At 45.2% G+C, this 13,877-nt stretch overlaps 4 non-coding genes across 4 annotated transcripts; all 4 read left to right on the forward strand.

Moving 5' to 3' along the window:
- The first annotated feature begins 1,085 nt into the window (after positions 1-1,085).
- Positions 1,086-1,385, forward strand: LOC146854784 (signal recognition particle RNA). The gene has a single exon (XR_014959325.1).
- Positions 1,386-4,791: 3,406 nt separating this feature from the next.
- LOC146854785 (signal recognition particle RNA) lies at positions 4,792-5,091 on the forward strand. Its single transcript, XR_014981560.1, has one exon.
- A 3,406-nt stretch (positions 5,092-8,497) lies between these two features.
- LOC146854786 (signal recognition particle RNA) lies at positions 8,498-8,797 on the forward strand. Its single transcript, XR_014959134.1, has one exon.
- Positions 8,798-12,204: 3,407 nt separating this feature from the next.
- LOC146854787 (signal recognition particle RNA) lies at positions 12,205-12,505 on the forward strand. Its single transcript, XR_014981707.1, has one exon.
- Positions 12,506-13,877: the final 1,372 nt, after the last annotated feature.

Below are 13,877 nucleotides of genomic sequence, written 5' to 3' on the forward strand. Positions count from 1 at the left end.
TAACTTTAGCCTCTGCCAAACCTCTGGGGACTGTGGACTCTGTACACCCTGTACCTATTTGGGAACAGTATATACAGAGCCACTTTCTCACACTGCAGTTCTCCAATATAGGTCTGTCAAGATCATTACTCAATCTACCTTGATTTGGCACAGTATAAAATAAGTAAAGAAGTCTCCTATGAAAAGATATGCAAATCTGTTCGAATCACTTTCCCTAGTCAGGGGACCCACTAGCTGGAAGGGGCAGGGAGGACCAAAATAGCTCATCGGTATAGAACACTGCATGAGCAGCTGATTTTGAGGTGGTAGAAGATAGAGTAATCCAACTGGACCTCAATAAACGGTTTCCTAATGTGCAATAGCCCCTGACCACCTCTGACGCAAAAGTGTAATCTCATACCTTTGCAGAATCAGGCATGCTTTCACCTGTTCAAGCTGAACTGACATTGGTCTTCTTGGCCAGCAGGAGTTCCTCTCTTGCAGCTGTTGAGGCTAGAGAACAGAATGACGTGTATTCATTCTTTATGGTAACTCTTCTAGCCCTCCCACTCCATACTACTTTAAAACTTCCGATGTTGCAGACGAGTTCCATCATTGTGACCCATGCTATTTTTCTCAATATTGGCTGGCTCGGCATAACAAAGGATGCCTACAGGACAGCCTAAATTGTGCCGGCAAGCTTCTACAGGGAGTCACTGGCAGATAAAGAGAAACTCAGCCCTAACCTGGCTCTTCTCTCTCACTCTCACTCTCCTTTCCCTTCTGTCCCTCTACCTGTCTCTCACTGTCTAAATACTAGTATTTATGTTGTATTCACTTCCCCGTCACAATCTTTCCGACCCTACTTCCTCTCTCCCTTCAATCAGTTCAACCCTCTTTTTTACTTTAGGAAACTCCACATCTTTTTTAAAGGCCCTTCCCATATTCACACTGCTTCTTGATAAGACATTTTTTTCCTTTCTTTGAAGGATAGTGAAATTGATTTTCTTGAAACATGGTTGGTAAACCATCAATTCATTCCACCTTACTTTATCATTATCCTTACTTATGGAATGCATTTCATCATTAGGACAGCTGCAGTGTTTGCCGGGCAAGGTGGCGTGTGCCTGTTGTCCTAGTTACTTGGGAGGCAGAGGCTTGTGGATTGCTTGAGCTCAGGGGTTCTGGGCTGCACTCAGCTGTGTTGATCAGGTGTCCATGCTGCATTGGGCATCAATATGGTGTTCTAGAGGGAGCTCTAGAATTTCAGGTTGTGTAACGAGAGGTGCACCGACCCAGGCTGGAAACAGAGCAGGCCAAAGCTTCCATGCCCATTGGTAGCAGGACTGCACCTGTGAGCAGTACGTGTAAAACAGCCTGAGCAAAATAGTGAGACCTAGCCTGTCTTTTTTGACTCAAATGTGAAAGTTTTGATTTTTACAAGGTGTAATAAATTATTTTCCCAAAACCAAATCTTTGTTTTCCTTTTGATATTTTTCCAGGAAATATGATGAACATTTGAACTGGGCCACGCATTTCAGCATAGCAGACAATTCTCCAGAATTGAGACATATTGCAACAACAAGCTAGCAGGCGGAGAGGACTGAAAACTCAGTGCAACCTAGAATAAATGGCTGTGTGATTTTCAGCAAGGATGACTCAAATGCATTCTTCCTTTTAGAGCACCTGTAGGATTAAACTGATCTGTCAAGTACAAAAGCATCCTTCATAGAGCAACTTAGAAATGCGCTTGCTGGCCCTTCTGCTGCATTTCTACGTCCAGCTCTAATTCATTTTTTGATTAGCCCTCATTCTTTTCATATGTGAATGAGAAGGAGAAATTACAGGGCCCTTCACTCTTTGAGCGAAACATGAAAAGACTGAGGGCTGTGCAACTCCCAAACGTTGGAGCCTCTGGCCTGTCGACCCTCGAACCTGCTCCTGCTCCAACCCGGCATCTCTTGTGGCCAGCAACCTCACAAACCCTGGAGGACCTGGCTACCTTTTGACTCTAAACCCCTGGGACTCCCATGAGTAGAGGCTCTACTCAAATCTACTTCTAATCCCTGGCAGCAGCCCGGAACCGCGAACCCTTCACACTCTGCACCCACCAAGCCTGGCCTGTGCCAGAGTGAACAAAGACCACAAAGACGACCCCACGGCGACTGTGACCCCGAGTCCGGCACCCAAGGACCTCCCTCGACACTCCTGAAGAAGCCTGCAGCCTCAGAACCAGGTGCCCCCCCAACCGCGATCAACAGAGGGTAAGATTTCCCGACACCAAAAGGTACCCCTGCACCCGGCGCTCCGCGGCCCCCTGTGCCCAATCCCAGGGTACCTACCTATCCTCCAACTACCCAACTTACCTCTCGAAGTGGTGGTGGCACCTGAAGAATCTTCGTCCCCGAGCTTGCAGTCTTTTTCTAAACCAGAGATTTCCCATTCAAATCAATTGAGCGCCCGAATGCTCAAAAGCACCCTGCACCCAGCCGTCCGAGTGGCCCTGGCAGTGCAACCTCTACATCTATCTACTTCCCCACTTGCCCTGGATAAGTGACCAGGAGCCCAGCTCCCACAGCCACGTGGCCTGCTAGTCAGCAGCCACCAACCAAGACCCCCCTACCTCTCATAGGATAACATTGGGCCTAACTCTCTCTGCACCCGGCCGCCCTTGTGCCGCTGAGGGTGAACCAACTGTACCTACCTGACCCTGGGAGACGCCTGAGTCTATGCCCAGAACCTTAACTCTGCCAGTCGAATACTTACCTTTAAACCGATAACTCAATCTTCTCCATAGGGTAACATTGACTGGTTTTCCTGAAATTTCTTCCAAGTGTGGACTTTTCAAAACTTAAAATATTCACCAAAAATCAGCCGAGTAACGAAAACGAAAATACTCACCTGCTATTAGATGAGCTCCCAGTGCTGGATCTTGGTGCCCAGCATTGACTCTGAAAAATACTTACAACTGTACTTACCAGTAACCCAATTTTCTCCCATAGGAAATCATTGACTGTTTTTCTGTGAAATTTCTTCTAAGTGTCAATTTCTGCAAACTTTAAATATTCTTTAAAAATCGTATAATTTCTGAAAACGTAATTACTTACCTGTTTTGGATAAAGGTCCCAGTACTGAGTCTAGGCACCCAGTACTGGATTACAAAAGTAACGAGGACATACTATACCTGCAACTTGAATTTTCTGCCATAGGGAATCTTAGACTGTTTTCTATGAAATATTTTCTGTCAACTTTTAAAATAGCAAAATATTGTCTAAAAATCATCACAGTAATTAAGTCGACTTTTATCACTTGATTCCAAGTACTGACCCAGGACTGAATCTAGGATCCAGTCCTGGAAATCCAAAAGTAATCCTAAAAGTAATCTGTTGCAAATAACTTGAAACTTCCATTGAGCTCAATGCATTATTGTGTTTAAAATGTTGTTGCCTATTGCAACCACTTGTAACTTTCTACAAAAGTCAATTGCATATTGCAAAAGTATTTATATAAAGCATCTCATTCTGAGAAAGTATATTTTAATACCTATTGTTGGTTCTAAAATAAAACAAGCATATATTTTTTGTAGATAAACCATTGGCCTAGAGTTCAGTTATTGAGTGTGTTAGACCATTTGCTGACTGAGTGTGTGCAACAAATGCTTTACACTGTCCTCTGATACTGCCTTACTGCTCGACCAAGCTACCACTTTAGAGAGTAAGGTTATATCTAACTTTAGCCTCTGCCAAACCTCTGGGGACTGTGGACTCTGTACACCCTGTACCTATTTGGGAACAGTATATACAGAGCCACTTTCTCACACTGCAGTTCTCCAATATAGGTCTGTCAAGATCATTACTCAATCTACCTTGATTTGGCACAGTATAAAATAAGTAAAGAAGTCTCCTATGAAAAGATATGCAAATCTGTTCGAATCACTTTCCCTAGTCAGGGGACCCACTAGCTGGAAGGGGCAGGGAGGACCAAAATAGCTCATCGGTATAGACCACTGCATGAGCAGCTGATTTTGAGGTGGTAGAAGATAGAGTAATCCAACTGGACCTCAATAAACGGTTTTCTAATGTGCAATTGCCCCTGACCACCTCTGACGCAAAAGTGTAATCTCATACCTTTGCAGAATCAGGCATGCTTTCACCTGTTCAAGCTGAACTGACATTGGTCTTCTTGGCCAGCAGGAGTTCCTCTCTTGCAGCTGTTGAGGCTAGAGAACAGAATGACGTGTATTCATTCTTTATGGTAATTCTTCTAGCCCTCCCACTCCATACTACTTTAAAACTTCGGATGTTGCAGACGAGTTCCATCATTGTGACCCATGCTATTTTTCTCAATATTGGCTGGCTCGGCATAACAAGGGATGCCTACAGGACAGCCTAAATTGTGCCGGCAAGCTTCTACAGGGAGTCACTGGCAGATAAAGAGAAACTCAGCCCTAACCTGGCTCTTCTCTCTCACTCTCACTCTCCTTTCCCTTCTGTCCCTCTACCTGTCTCTCACTCTCTAAATACTAGTATTTATGTTGTATTCACTTCCCCGTCACAATCTTTCCGACCCTACTTCCTCTCTCCCTTCAATCAGTTCAACCCTCTTTTTTACTTTAGGAAACTCCACATCTTTTTTAAAGGCCCTTCCCATATTCACACTGCTTCTTGATAAGACATTTTTTTCTTTTCTTTGAAGGATAGTGAAATTGATTTTCTTGAAACATGGTTGGTAAACCATCAATTCATTCCACCTTACTTTATCATTATCCTTACTTATGGAATGCATTTCATCATTAGGACAGCTGCAGTGTTTGCCGGGCAAGGTGGTGTGTGCCTGTTGTCCTAGTTACTTGGGAGGCAGAGGCTTGTGGATTGCTTGAGCTCAGGGGTTCTGGGCTGCACTCAGCTGTGTTGATCAGGTGTCCATGCTGCATTGGGCATCAATATGGTGTTCTAGAGGGAGCTCTAGAATTTCAGGTTGTGTAACGAGAGGTGCACCGACCCAGGCTGGAAACAGAGCAGGCCAAAGCTTCCATGCCCATTGGTAGCAGGACAGCACCTGTGAGCAGTACGTGTAAAACAGCCTGAGCAAAATAGTGAGACCTAGCCTGTCTTTTTTGACTCAAATGTGAAAGTTTTGATTTTTACAAGGTGTAATAAATTATTTTCCCAAAACCAAATCTTTGTTTTCCTTTTGATATTTTTCCAGGAAATATGATGAACATTTGAACTGGGCCACGCATTTCAGCATAGCAGACAATTCTCCAGAATTGAGACATATTGCAACAACAAGCTAGCAGGCGGAGAGGACTGAAAACTCAGTGCAACCTAGAATAAATGGCTGTGTGATTTTCAGCAAGGATGACTCAAATGCATTCTTCCTTTTAGAGCACCTGTAGGATTAAACTGATCTGTCAAGTACAAAAGCATCCTTCATAGAGCAACTTAGAAATGCGCTTGCTGGCCCTTCTGCTGCATTTCTACGTCCAGCTCTAATTCATTTTTTGATTAGCCCTCATTCTTTTCATATGTGAATGAGAAGGAGAAATTACAGGGCCCTTCACTCTTTGAGCGAAACATGAAAAGACTGAGGGCTGTGCAACTCCCAAACGTTGGAGCCTCTGGCCTGTCGACCCTCGAACCTGCTCCTGCTCCAACCCGGCATCTCTTGTGGCCAGCAACCTCACAAACCCTGGAGGACCTGGCTACCTTTTGACTCTAAACCCCTGGGACTCCCATGAGTAGAGGCTCTACTCAAATCTACTTCTAATCCCTGGCAGCAGCCCGGAACCGCGAACCCTTCACACTCTGCACCCACCAAGCCTGGCCTGTGCCAGAGTGAACAAAGACCACAAAGACGACCCCACGGCGACTGTGACCCCGAGTCCGGCACCCAAGGACCTCCCTCGACACTCCTGAAGAAGCCTGCAGCCTCAGAACCAGGTGCCCCCCCAACCGCGATCAACAGAGGGTAAGATTTCCCGACACCAAAAGGTACCCCTGCACCCGGCGCTCCGCGGCCCCCTGTGCCCAATCCCGGGGTACCTACCTATCCTCCAACTACCCAACTTACCTCTCGAAGTGGTGGTGGCACCTGAAGAATCTTCGTCCCCGAGCTTGCAGTCTTTTTCTAAACCAGAGATTTCCCATTCAAATCAATTGAGCGCCCGAATGCTCAAAAGCACCCTGCACCCAGCCGTCCGAGTGGCCCTGGCAGTGCAACCTCTACATCTATCTACTTCCCCACTTGCCCTGGATAAGTGACCAGGAGCCCAGCTCCCACAGCCACGTGGCCTGCTAGTCAGCAGCCACCAACCAAGACCCCCCTACCTCTCATAGGATAACATTGGGCCTAACTCTCTCTGCACCCGGCCGCCCTTGTGCCGCTGAGGGTGAACCAACTGTACCTACCTGACCCTGGGAGACGCCTGAGTCTATGCCCAGAACCTTAACTCTGCCAGTCGAATACTTACCTTTAAACCGATAACTCAATCTTCTCCATAGGGTAACATTGACTGGTTTTCCTGAAATTTCTTCCAAGTGTGGACTTTTCAAAACTTAAAATATTCACCAAAAATCAGCCGAGTAACGAAAACGAAAATACTCACCTGCTATTAGATGAGCTCCCAGTGCTGGATCTTGGTGCCCAGCACTGACTCTGAAAAATACTTACAACTGTACTTACCAGTAACCCAATTTTCTCCCATAGGAAATCATTGACTGTTTTTCTGTGAAATTTCTTCTAAGTGTCAATTTCTGCAAACTTTAAATATTCTTTAAAAATCGTATAATTTCTGAAAACGTAATTACTTACCTGTTTTGGATAAAGGTCCCAGTACTGAGTCTAGGCACCCAGTACTGGATTACAAAAGTAACGAGAACATACTATACCTGCAACTTGAATTTTCTGCCATAGGGAATCTTAGACTGTTTTCTATGAAATATTTTCTGTCAACTTTTAAAATAGCAAAATATTGTCTAAAAATCATCACAGTAATTAAGTCGACTTTTATCACTTGATTCCAAGTACTGACCCAGGACTGAATCTAGGATCCAGTCCTGGAAATCCAAAAGTAATCCTAAAAGTAATCTGTTGCAAATAACTTGAAACTTCCATTGAGCTCAATGCATTATTGTGTTTAAAATGTTGTTGCCTATTGCAACCACTTGTAACTTTCTACAAAAGTCAATTGCATATTGCAAAAGTATTTATATAAAGCATCTCATTCTGAGAAAGTATATTTTAATACCTATTGTTGGTTCTAAAATAAAACAAGCATATATTTTTTGTAGATAAACCATTGGCCTAGAGTTCAGTTATTGAGTGTGTGAGACCATTTGCTCACTGAGTGTGTGCAACAAATGCTTTACACTGTCCTCTGATACTGCCTTACTGCTCGACCAAGCTACCACTTTAGAGAGTAAGGTTATATCTAACTTTAGCCTCTGCCAAACCTCTGGGGACTGTGGACTCTGTACACCCTGTACCTATTTGGGAACAGTATATACAGAGCCACTTTCTCACACTGCAGTTCTCCAATATAGGTCTGTCAAGATCATTACTCAATCTACCTTGATTTGGCACAGTATAAAATAAGTAAAGAAGTCTCCTATGAAAAGATATGCAAATCTGTTCGAATCACTTTCCCTAGTCAGGGGACCCACTAGCTGGAAGGGGCAGGGAGGACCAAAATAGCTCATCGGTATAGAACACTGCATGAGCAGCTGATTTTGAGGTGGTAGAAGATAGAGTAATCCAACTGGACCTCAATAAACGGTTTTCTAATGTGCAATAGCCCCTGACCACCTCTGACGCAAAAGTGTAATCTCATACCTTTGCAGAATCAGGCATGCTTTCACCTGTTCAAGCTGAACTGACATTGGTCTTCTTGGCCAGCAGGAGTTCCTCTCTTGCAGCTGTTGAGGCTAGAGAACAGAATGACGTGTATTCATTCTTTATGGTAATTCTTCTAGCCCTCCCACTCCATACTACTTTAAAACTTCGGATGTTGCAGACGAGTTCCATCATTGTGACCCATGCTATTTTTCTCAATATTGGCTGGCTCGGCATAACAAGGGATGCCTACAGGACAGCCTAAATTGTGCCGGCAAGCTTCTACAGGGAGTCACTGGCAGATAAAGAGAAACTCAGCCCTAACCTGGCTCTTCTCTCTCACTCTCACTCTCCTTTCCCTTCTGTCCCTCTACCTGTCTCTCACTCTCTAAATACTAGTATTTATGTTGTATTCACTTCCCCGTCACAATCTTTCCGACCCTACTTCCTCTCTCCCTTCAATCAGTTCAACCCTCTTTTTTACTTTAGGAAACTCCACATCTTTTTTAAAGGCCCTTCCCATATTCACACTGCTTCTTGATAAGACATTTTTTTCTTTTCTTTGAAGGATAGTGAAATTGATTTTCTTGAAACATGGTTGGTAAACCATCAATTCATTCCACCTTACTTTATCATTATCCTTACTTATGGAATGCATTTCATCATTAGGACAGCTGCAGTGTTTGCCGGGCAAGGTGGCGTGTGCCTGTTGTCCTAGTTACTTGGGAGGCAGAGGCTTGTGGATTGCTTGAGCTCAGGGGTTCTGGGCTGCACTCAGCTGTGTTGATCAGGTGTCCATGCTGCATTGGGCATCAATATGGTGTTCTAGAGGGAGCTCTAGAATTTCAGGTTGTGTAATGAGAGGTGCACCGACCCAGGCTGGAAACAGAGCAGGCCAAAGCTTCCATGCCCATTGGTAGCAGGACAGCACCTGTGAGCAGTACGTGTAAAACAGCCTGAGCAAAATAGTGAGACCTAGCCTCTCTTTTTTGACTCAAATGTGAAAGTTTTGATTTTTACAAGGTGTAATAAATCATTTTCCCAAAACCAAATCTTTGTTTTCCTTTTGATATTTTTCCAGGAAATATGATGAACATTTGAACTGGGCCACGCATTTCAGCATAGCAGACAATTCTCCAGAATTGAGACATATTGCAACAACAAGCTAGCAGGCGGAGAGGACTGAAAACTCAGTGCAACCTAGAATAAATGGCTGTGTGATTTTCAGCAAGGATGACTCAAATGCATTCTTCCTTTTAGAGCACCTGTAGGATTAAACTGATCTGTCAAGTACAAAAGCATCCTTCATAGAGCAACTTAGAAATGCGCTTGCTGGCCCTTCTGCTGCATTTCTACGTCCAGCTCTAATTCATTTTTTGATTAGCCCTCATTCTTTTCATATGTGAATGAGAAGGAGAAATTACAGGGCCCTTCACTCTTTGAGCGAAACATGAAAAGACTGAGGGCTGTGCAACTCCCAAACGTTGGAGCCTCTGGCCTGTCGACCCTCGAACCTGCTCCTGCTCCAACCCGGCATCTCTTGTGGCCAGCAACCTCACAAACCCTGGAGGACCTGGCTACCTTTTGACTCTAAACCCCTGGGACTCCCATGAGTAGAGGCTCTACTCAAATCTACTTCTAATCCCTGGCAGCAGCCCGGAACCGCGAACCCTTCACACTCTGCACCCACCAAGCCTGGCCTGTGCCAGAGTGAACAAAGACCACAAGGACGACCCCACGGCGACTGTGACCCCGAGTCCGGCACCCAAGGACCTCCCTCGACACTCCTGAAGAAGCCTGCAGCCTCAGAACCAGGTGCCCCCCCAACCGCGATCAACAGAGGGTAAGATTTCCCGACACCAAAAGGTACCCCTGCACCCGGCGCTCCGCGGCCCCCTGTGCCCAATCCCGGGGTACCTACCTATCCTCCAACTACCCAACTTACCTCTCGAAGTGGTGGTGGCACCTGAAGAATCTTCGTCCCTGAGCTTGCAGTCTTTTTCTAAACCAGAGATTTCCCATTCAAATCAATTGAGCGCCCGAATGCTCAAAAGCACCCTGCACCCAGCCGTCCGAGAGGCCCTGGCAGTGCAACCTCTACATCTATCTACTTCCCCACTTGCCCTGGATAAGTGACCAGGAGCCCAGCTCCCACAACCACGTGGCCTGCTAGTCAGCAGCCACCAACCAAGGCCCCCCTACCTCTCATAGGATAACATTGGGCCTAACTCTCTCTGCACCCGGCCGCCCTTGTGCCGCTGAGGGTGAACCAACTGTACCTACCTGACCCTGGGAGACGCCTGAGTCTATGCCCAGAACCTTAACTCTGCCAGTCGAGTACTTACCTTTAAACCGATAACTAAATCTTCTCCATAGGGTAACATTGACTGGTTTTTCCTGAAATTTCTTCCAAGTGTGGACTTTTCAAAACTTAAAATATTCACCAAAAATCAGCCGAGTAACGAAAACGAAAATACTCACCTGCTATTAGGTGAGCTCCCAGTGCTGGATCTTGGTGCCCAGCACTGACTCTGAAAAATACTTACAACTGTACTTACCAGTAACCCAATTTTCTCCCATAGGACATCATTGACTGTTTTTCTGTGAAATTTCTTCTAAGTGTCAATTTCTGCAAACTTTAAATATTCTTTAAAAATCGTATAATTTCTGAAAACGTAATTACTTACCTGTTTTGGATAAAGGTCCCAGTACTGAGTCTAGGCACCCAGTACTGGATTACAAAAGTAACGAGAACATACTATACCTGCAACTTGAATTTTCTGCCATAGGGAATCTTAGACTGTTTTCTATTAAATATTTTCTGTCAACTTTTAAAATAGCAAAATATTGTCTAAAAATCATCACAGTAATTAAGTCGACTTTTATCACTTGATTCCAAGTACTGACCCAGGACTGAATCTAGGATCCAGTCCTGGAAATCCAAAAGTAATCCTAAAAGTAATCTGTTGCAAATAACTTGAAACTTCCATTGAGCTCAATGCATTATTGTGTTTAAAATGTTGTTGCCTATTGCAACCACTTGTAACTTTCTACAAAAGTCAATTGCATATTGCAAAAGTATTTATATAAAGCATCTCATTCTGAGAAAGTATATTTTAATACCTATTGTTGGTTCTAAAATAAAACAAGCATATATTTTTTGTAGATAAACCATAGGCCTAGAGTTCAGTTATTGAGTGTGTGAGACCATTTGCTGACTGAGTGTGTGCAACAAATGCTTTACACTGTCCTCTGATACTGCCTTACTGCTCGACCAAGCTACCACTTTAGAGAGTAAGGTTATATCTAACTTTAGCCTCTGCCAAACCTCTGGGGACTGTGGACTCTGTACACCCTGTACCTATTTGGGAACAGTATATACAGAGCCACTTTCTCACACTGCAGTTCTCCAATATAGGTCTGTCAAGATCATTACTCAATCTACCTTGATTTGGCACAGTATAAAATAAGTCAAGAAGTCTCCTATGAAAAGATATGCAAATCTGTTCGAATCACTTTCCCTAGTCAGGGGACCCACTAGCTGGAAGGGGCAGGGAGGACCAAAATAGCTCATCGGTATAGAACACTGCATGAGCAGCTGATTTTGAGGTGGTAGAAGATAGAGTAATCCAACTGGAGCTCAATAAACGGTTTCCTAATGTGCAATAGCCCCTGACCACCTCTGACGCAAAAGTGTAATCTCATACCTTTGCAGAATCAGGCATGCTTTCACCTGTTCAAGCTGAACTGACATTGGTCTTCTTGGCCAGCAGGAGTTCCTCTCTTGCAGCTGTTGAGGCTAGAGAACAGAATGACGTGTATTCATTCTTTATGGTAACTCTTCTAGCCCTCCCACTCCATACTACTTTAAAACTTCCGATGTTGCAGACGAGTTCCATCATTGTGACCCATGCTATTTTTCTCAATATTGGCTGGCTCGGCATAACAAGGGATGCCTACAGGACAGCCTAAATTGTGCCGGCAAGCTTCTACAGGGAGTCACTGGCAGATAAAGAGAAACTCAGCCCTAACCTGGCTCTTCTCTCTCACTCTCACTCTCCTTTCCCTTCTGTCCCTCTACCTGTCTCTCACTCTCTAAATACTAGTATTTATATTGTATTCACTTCCCCGTCACAATCTTTCCGACCCTACTTCCTCTCTCCCTTCAATCAGTTCAACCCTCTTTTTTACTTTAGGAAACTCCACATCTTTTTTAAAGGCCCTTCCCATATTCACACTGCTTCTTGATAAGACATTTTTTTCCTTTCTTTGAAGGATAGTGAAATTGATTTTCTTGAAACATGGTTGGTAAACCATCAATTCATTCCACCTTACTTTATCATTATCCTTACTTATGGAATGCATTTCATCATTAGGACAGCTGCAGTGTTTGCCGGGCAAGGTGGCGTGTCCCTGTTGTCCTAGTTACTTGGGAGGCAGAGGCTTGTGGATTGCTTGAGCTCAGGGGTTCTGGGCTGCACTCAGCTGTGTTGATCAGGTGTCCATGCTGCATTGGGCATCAATATGGTGTTCTAGAGGGAGCTCTAGAATTTCAGGTTGTGTAACGAGAGGTGCACCGACCCAGGCTGGAAACAGAGCAGGCCAAATGCTTCCATGCCCATTGGTAGCAGGACAGCACCTGTGAGCAGTACGTGTGAAACAGCCTGAGCAAAATAGTGAGACCTAGCCTCTCTTTTTTGACTCAAATGTGAAAGTTTTGATTTTTACAAGGTGTAATAAATTATTTTCCCAAAACCAAATCTTTGTTTTCCTTTTGATATTTTTCCAGGAAATATGATGAACATTTGAACTGGGCCACGCATTTCAGCATAGCAGACAATTCTCCAGAATTGAGACATATTGCAACAACAAGCTAGCAGGCGGAGAGGACTGAAAACTCAGTGCAACCTAGAATAAATGGCTGTGTGATTTTCAGCAAGGATGACTCAAATGCATTCTTCCTTTTAGAGCACCTGTAGGATTAAACTGATCTGTCAAGTACAAAAGCATCCTTCATAGAGCAACTTAGAAATGCGCTTCCTGGCCCTTCTGCTGCATTTCTACGTCCAGCTCTAATTCATTTTTTGATTAGCCCTCATTCTTTTCATATGTGAATGAGAAGGAGAAATTACAGGGCCCTTCACTCTTTGAGCGAAACATGAAAAGACTGAGGGCTGTGCAACTCCCAAACGTTGGAGCCTCTGGCCTGTCGACCCTCGAACCTGCTCCTGCTCCAACCCGGCATCTCTTGTGGCCAGCAACCTCACAAACCCTGGAGGACCTGGCTACCTTTTGACTCTAAACCCCTGGGACTCCCATGAGTAGAGGCTCTACTCAAATCTACTTCTAATCCCTGGCAGCAGCCCGGAACCGCGAACCCTTCACACTCTGCACCCACCAAGCCTGGCCTGTGCCAGAGTGAACAAAGACCACAAGGACGACCCCACGGCGACTGTGACCCCGAGTCCGGCACCCAAGGACCTCCCTCGACACTCCTGAAGAAGCCTGCAGCCTCAGAACCAGGTGCCCCCCCAACCGCGATCAACAGAGGGTAAGATTTCCCGACACCAAAAGGTACCCCTGCACCCGGCGCTCCGCGGCCCCCTGTGCCCAATCCCGGGGTACCTACCTATCCTCCAACTACCCAACTTACCTCTCGAAGTGGTGGTGGCACCTGAAGAATCTTCGTCCCCGAGCTTGCAGTCTTTTTCTAAACCAGAGATTTCCCATTCAAATCAATTGAGCGCCCGAATGCTCAAAAGCACCCTGCACCCAGCCGTCCGAGAGGCCCTGGCAGTGCAACCTCTACATCTATCTACTTCCCCACTTGCCCTGGATAAGTGACCAGGAGCCCAGCTCCCACAACCACGTGGCCTGCTAGTCAGCAGCCACCAACCAAGGCCCCCCTACCTCTCATAGGATAACATTGGGCCTAACTCTCTCTGCACCCGGCCGCCCTTGTGCCGCTGAGGGTGAACCAACTGTACCTACCTGACCCTGGGAGACGCCTGAGTCTATGCCCAGAACCTTAACTCTGCCAGTCGAGTACTTACCTTTAAACCGAT

The sequence above is a fragment of the Triturus cristatus genome, chromosome 4_1 (genome assembly GCF_964204655.1).
Source record: "Triturus cristatus chromosome 4_1, aTriCri1.1, whole genome shotgun sequence".
Taxonomy (NCBI): Eukaryota; Metazoa; Chordata; class Amphibia; order Caudata; family Salamandridae; genus Triturus; species Triturus cristatus.